The following is a 7,640-nucleotide window of genomic DNA, read 5'->3' as shown; positions in this document are numbered from 1 at the left end:
TTTAAAGCCAACAGCATTGAGTGAATACTTGGAGTGGGGAGGCGAAAAAACCACAAAGCGATATAAAATGGAAACAAGTGTACAATTAACTAACGAGAGGTGGGGAAGGAAGACTTGGGTTCGTCGGATGGCTTCCAGAAGCCTGCAGTGTACGTGTTGGCCTGCGACCCTGCGCTGACCTCCGGCGCTACGCTCTGTTCAGCACTGCCTCGGCGTCTCCATCCACGTCGAGCGGGCGCGGCAGAAGCCTTGGGACGAATTCTTAGGCACTCTGCTGGCACCGTAACAGTCCGGCAGACGTCTTACGCTGGCGGAATGGAGATGCTAAGTCGGCAGGTTTCGAAAAAAGTGGAGGCCGTGCTCGTGAAACCCACTTGTCTGAATCTAGGAAACCAGTTTACACTGTAGGGTGTGGAACTACTTCACTGACTCCGTCGTTTGCCCCTCATACGACCAGGAGAGTCAAGAGTGATGTCGGAGGTATGGCAGATCTTGCTTTGGTTCAGCCATGACGTACATGTCATCTAATAAGTATCGGAACGTTCTATGGGGCAAAGATACAATATAAACACGCCCACGCCGAAAGGAGATATGTACGAAAAGAAATATGACCGCGCATCCGTATTCTAATATTTCCCCTAAACCCGATATCAATTTTTCACTCTTTTTCAACACTTTCTCTGTTTCCATCTGTGATTCTTGGCTGATGTATGTGCAGAAGTTCCACAATACATCTTCTGCAAAGGGACGCACTGTCATTGATTTCTAAACTGCTCAGCCTGGAAATGATACCTGGGTACACCACAACCTTCAACTTTCGGATAAGACGGCGACATTATTCATGATTGTATTATACAGCATTATTTACCACGGAGTTGGACGCTGCATCTTTTTTTTTAGAAATAAGACGCAAATGTCAGTCTGTTCAAGGGAGAGATTCTCATCTCCTTACGGCGCCAGTACTGAAATACCTTTATAGAGGTCAGGCCGAGGCGTGCAGACAGACATCTGTCCCTCGATAGCCGCGCCACAGGAATAAGACAGGAAGTGGATAAGATTGGTAGAGTGCTCACACCTTGCTCCGCCAAACACCAGTCTCTGCCTTGAGGATTCTATAGGCTGTTTGAAACAGTGTTCTATAATCTTAAAAGGTTCCCTTAGAAACCCATGGAAACGAACTTATAATATAAACTGCTCATTCCTAAATTAATGCTATTCAGCATTCGCATGCAAAACAACACTTCTTAGCGCGAGAGACATTTGAATGATGACCCGCTCGAGTTCTAAGTCAAGACTGACAACACGAAGGAACAAATTATCGACATAACAGCATCAAGGACACACACACTTGAATGTCGTGACGTATTGCTGTACTCCCCCCTGCTTAAAATAACTACAGCAACTTTTTCAGCTGACCAGAAAGAGTTGCAGAGCCGTTGACAGTTGGAAGTACGGGAGTTGGGATTTCAGTGCTGAACCGTAGTGGAGTAGAACAATTTTGAGATTACGATTTTGTAGTCAGAAATACGATTTTAGTTTCCCTTCACTCATAAAATAACAAGTCCTGTCAACATGCGGTATATATCTTTGACCTAAGGGTATCCAACGTTTTTTAAATACTTCCCTTTAAGACAACCATCTGTTACTCTGACAAAAGTCAGTGGCATATGACCAGTCAATTTACGCAGAATATACGTTGTATATTTATTGTTAAAAAGTACCTTTTTAGAAAGTATTGAATTTTAACTGAGCTCATAATTTTAACTAAGTTCATACTCAGTGGCTCAAACAAAGGAAGAAAAAGTAAGCATTGCGAAATTATTTCACACGCAATCAATCATAAACAGTTTGAGATGGATTAAGAAAAACATTTCCATAGTACAATATTCCTTTCATTATACACTTCATCACTTCGTGCCTTTGACTGTGTAGCAAGTGCAGAGTGATATCCCTTCGCCAGCCAAGACTTTACGTGACGCCCACGTTCGTATCTAGCTGCAGGTGGTCGCAGAAGTCTGATGCGTGATGAACTACAAACAGTGCTGATGTAGAGTGAAGATCTCAGTGGTGTCATAATTAAGTTCACTGCAGAAAAGCCACGCTAACACTCCGCACTCGACACTGCAATGCTGTTCATTACTGATAAGAACGTTTTGAACATTGGTGGCTGTACAAGAGTAGTTGGCGTTTCTCCGCTTAGTACTAGTTTCATGCGCTGTTTGTACTCCCTGAAGTCCTTCATTATTTCACAAGGGCTATTGATCTTAAATATTTCACACATTCGCTAAATCTCATTTTCTCCGTAAGTGATCGATATGTTATGAGGCCATAATTTGGAATGAATGACCTTCATGTCATTCATAACAACATCGTAGCTTTCAGATGCATTCACTGTTGATAACAGCCTGTATGACAAATTATTTGCCAAGCTGCGACAAAACTGTTTATCAGAAATCTTAGAAATATTTGTTCTTTCACGAAGTTCGACACATTGAAAGTTCATATTTTCCATTACAATGTTAGCTACATTTGCATGTTATCCCATTGCATCAACCCGACTTTCAAACACTTTTATAAAAAGTGTAATGTCGTAGTGAGCTTGACAAGGTTTGCACTTGATCTTTGCAGCTGTAGGGATAGATCGGCGAACTCTTCAAAGACATTATACATTACAGCTAGGTTGGAGACTAAAGATGTCGATGACAATGTGTTACAAGGCCCTTTGTAAGTAGGCCGTTGTTTTGAGTCCCGTCGCGTGTCCTCTGATGCTTCTAAAAAATGATTGTACAGAGCCATGGCAATAAACGGGAGGCCACCCAACGAGTCTCAAGCACACGATCGATTTTCAAAATTTCTTGCTCAAAACCTTTAGCAACAACTGCCAGCTCCCTGCTGTTTTTCGGAGAGCAGCTGAACATATTTCTAACTTTATCGATGAATATTTTAAAGTGATTAATTCCCGCCACTTCTTCTATCGTGTCGTCCACGGCGAGTTCTATACGACGATTCAAACAATGCCAGGTGAATAAGTTTGGAAACATTTCCAACACCTGCTTTGCGAAGCCAGACTTTTTTCCTAACATGATACAAGCTCCATTGCAAGTCAAATCGATTATATGGTCTTTCAAAAAGTCATAGCCTAGACCTAGGGATTCCAACTACTTTAAAAGTTCTTCTAAGATACCAGATGCTGTTTTGTCATGTAGCTCAAAAATTGTCGTGGGGTTTCCCATTCCTTTTAACAAGGTTCTAAGGTATACAATCAAAGTGTTCTTGTTTGAAAGAGTACTGACTTCATCCAAAAGAAGTGAAAATTCGGATTCACTCTTTATTAATTTATTTATTAGATCTGATGTCATCTGGTCAGAAATATGAAGCACTATATTAGAGCAAGCAACATTTTAATGTGGTATTCGTCCCATATCCAAACCATTTTTAATTTGGAGATCAATTTCTGTCTCAAACTCATAAAACGGTCTGTTTAACTCTGCTTGCTTATAAGCTGTGCGAAATACACGCTTCGTAACTACTTGTTGTTCCTGTACCATTGAAGCAACTGGGTTCTGAATGTGACGTTTTTCTGCGTTAGTCTGGATTTTGTTCGCTAAACCGTGAGCTTGAGATGTGCGGTTATCAAATAGTTTTTTCCTAAGAGACGTTAGTCGATCTTTTTTGTTTGTTCCATATGAGCTTACAGTTCCTAAAACCCATTGCTCACCCAGTTTTAACCCTTTCGTTTTTTCAGCACCTGGTGCATATACACTTCTACAAACTAGCTTTTTTAATAATTAACCACGGGTTTTTAGCTTTATAATCTGTAAATTGTTCGATAGACCAACAATCTGGCTTTTCATCATCATTACAATTTTCATTACTGTCTGTAGATGTTTTGCCCATATCCATATCCACCAACTTAGAGAAATTATCATTTAGCGACGACGACGTAGGAGAAGAACCGTCTGCTTTGCTGTTTGCATCTTCTTCTCCAGCCGCAGTTGAAGACGTGGCTGCCGTTTTCGTTGCTCTCACTAACTTTTGGTCTTTTAGGTTTGAAGAAGCCACTTATTTTTTGTAGAGGTACACGTAACTATTAAACTCTCGTGTCCACTCACATTCACAATGTGTGAATAAACACTACGAACAGACCGAAACAATGCTGTCGCTTCTGAGCAGATCAGCAACTGAGCTGCAAGCGACCGACGTACATAGAGTGAGTGAGTAATATTGTTGAATGTGAATTCCGAAGGCAGCTGTTGGACTGTTTGTTGGCTTCTCTGTGAGGCAGCGATGGCTTACAAGGCAAACTGATTCGAACAGAAAAAGCCGTGGTCACGACCCGTCTGAATCCTGGACTACAAAGACTGAATTCACAAACAGACACACAGATAGGCAATTATAACTCGAGAACCACTTATGCGATTTACATGTTTCTTTATTTAACTGACAGATATATTATTTTACTATGTATTAGTATATATTTGGCTACTTTAGCCAGCACAAGAAATAAGCTGTGGGTATAATTGCAAGTGAAGTCGCAAGAAAGTGGGCTGCCGTAGCGCTCTCTTGCAGTACGCTGCTTGAACTATTAGAGGAAAAGCATTTGATTTAGTAATGAATTGTAGACCTCAGAAAGAACCACAAAATTCGACGAGAGCATATGTTTGTCTTTGACAGTTGAGTCACAATCACACTTTTTCTGCTTTGTAGGTGCAGAACCAGGCGACTTCAGAAGACAAAAATCATCATTATCGTTCAACCGTAATCTTTTATTTAGGTACATCTTTTTTAGATCTACAACCTGGTACTACATAAAGTGGTGCAGTTCTTATGGACTACGTAAGGTATTTCAATAGAGCACGCTGGCGGAAAGCATTTTTACTTCATGTAGCTGATGAAATTTAAACGGCTGAACAGACTTTCAGAACTATAGGTAAGAACCGTCCAGATTAAACCAGCTTTCAAATAAAAAAATCTGCTTTAAAATCGGAACTTTCATTTGAGAACTATGTAGGGGCAGACAGACAGACAGATAGACTTACGGGTCAGACATATACACCTCCGTTCTGCATTGGGAGTTGAAATTTGCCCCCTGTGGGAGCTTAAAGGTCAAGAGTTCTGTGGACAAAGGGACGTATCGTCTCGAAAGGCTGCCAACTTTTAGTCATGCGTGCTCCATACGCACATTTGATTAGTAGCTATGACATAAATTACGTCACGGAATAAAATGATGTCGTGAAAGCACATTATCCAGACGTTGACATTCAAAAACGGCTTACATTATTTATTTGTCATTGACACACATAACATGAGACGTCGCCTTGCTACTACACCGCTGAGGTTGTAGGCAGTCGTAAATAAAAGGCGCTATGTACCGATCACAACAACAAGATACTCAACGTATCTTGGGTGTACTGTACGTGCGTACACGCACACACACACACACACACACACACACACACACACACACACACACACACACACACACACGCAGTACCTCCTGCCCGTCACATCACGTTGGTGTCCCATTGACACGTTCACTTGTAACTTGTAACTTATCGTTACGTTGTGATTTAATACACGCGTACTATTTCAAATCTCCGGTGCTGAACTGTAAAAGGAAAAAAAAAAGGTCTCTCGGAGGTGTCGGAACGCGTTCCGGCTGAAATTGAGTCCTGCACCAGTGTGAAGATCCAAAAACACTACGTGTATTATTTGTGGAGAATATGCCTGCTGTGTGGATTTCACTTCCGACTATTCATTCGAATCAAAGAGAACTGACTTGCAACCGTCAGAAGTACAACCGCAGCTGTCCTGCAGACAATGCGAAAATAAACTGTTTGAGTCAGTTCAGACACAGACTGTGTGGAAAGTTATCTCTTAGGAAGTCCCAAGTTTCAATCGGACAAAGAACCCGTGTCCAAATTTTCGATTTCCCAGGGTCAGGGGCGTAACTCGGCAACAGGAGGCTGGCTGTACAATATAAGCCCGACGGCTCGGCGCACTTTAGATTAGGGATCGCCTGATACGGGCCATCACCAGCCGTCGGTGACGCGTGCAGCAGCAGGCAGGCAGTGACGTCACCCGCCGCCGGCCATATAAGCGGCGGGCTGGCTGTCCGCCCCACACTGCTGCACCAGCGTTCTGCCTGCTGAGCCGACTCCGTGACGTCACTTCTCCCCGAGTCCGAGGTGAGTAGAGGCTGTGTTACACGACTTTTCTCTTCGACAATGTCTTTCTCCTTTAAAAATTGCAAAAAATCAGTTTGCTGCAGCTGGAAGACGTCACAGTAACAAAGTCCTGCAAGCATAGAGTTATCAACATGGACAGACGCTTGAAATAAAGCATAAACTGTATACCTTTCAATCGAAAAATGTCCTTCACTTAAGTAGCAGACCCATTTGCAGTGTCTGCCTCGAGCAGGATAAGCTCAGAGGACGTTGCTGTCACTGTTACTCAGAGATCAAATAATTGCTCTCGTGTTGTTTACTGCGTTCCGTGCAGATTGCTCAAACTGCATCGCAGGACAGCTCACGCGACACAACTGTGAAAAAAGCTAACAGATAATCGGTAATTCAGTTTCTCAGCTTTGCCTATGCTAACCTACCAGCGCTTCAAAAGTAGGAGTAATATGTGTTGGTGTTGTTACACTGAAGACCCAGAGAAACTGGTACAGCCGCCTAATATTGTGTGCCGCCTCCACAAGCACGCAGGAGTGCTGCAACACGGTGAGGCATGGACTCGACTAATGTCTGAGGTAGTGCTGGAGAGAATTGGCACCAAGAATCCTGCAGGGCTGTCCTTAAATCTGTAAGAGTACGAGGAAGTGGAGATCTCTTCTGAACAGCACGTTGCAAGGCATCCCGGATAAGCTCTATAATGTTAATGTCTGGGGAGTTTGGAGACCAGTGGAAGTGTCTAAACTCAGAATAGCGTTCCTGGACCCACTCTGTAGCAATTCTGGACGTGTGGGATTCGCACCGCCTTATTGGAATTGCCAAAGTCAGTCGGAATGCGGAATGGACACGAATGGATGCAGGAGATCAGAGAGGATGGTTACGTACGTGTCATGCCTCGAGAGTCGCATCTAGACGTATAAGGGGTCCCATATCACTCCAGCTGCACTCACCCCGCAACATTACAGACCTTCCGCCAGCTTGAACAGTCCCCCGCTGACACACATGGTATACCGATTGACGAGGTTGTCTTCGTACACATACTCGAGCAACTGCGCGATACAAATTCAAACGACGCTCGTCCGACCAGACAACGTGTTTCCAGTCATCAACAGTCCACTGTCGGTGCTGACGGGCTCAAGCGAGGCCTGAGGCTTTGTGTCGTGCAGTCACAAAAGTGCTCCGAAAGCCCGTATGGATGATGTTTCACTGAACGTTTCACACGCTGATACTTGTCAATGCCCCAGCAATGATATCTGCTGCAATTTGCCGAAGGGTTGCACTTCTGTCACATTCAACGATTCTCTTCGGTCGTCGTTCGTCCCGTTCCTGCAGGATCTTTTTCCGGTGCAACGATGTCGGAGATCTGATGTTTTACTGGATTCCTAATATTCGACGTACACTCGTGAAATGGACGTACGGCAATATCTCTACTTCACGGCCACCCCGGAGATGCTGTATTCCATT

The sequence above is a fragment of the Schistocerca serialis genome, chromosome 11, assembly GCF_023864345.2.
Source record: "Schistocerca serialis cubense isolate TAMUIC-IGC-003099 chromosome 11, iqSchSeri2.2, whole genome shotgun sequence".
NCBI lineage: Eukaryota > Metazoa > Arthropoda > Insecta > Orthoptera > Acrididae > Schistocerca > Schistocerca serialis.
This window is presented reverse-complemented; position numbering follows the sequence as displayed.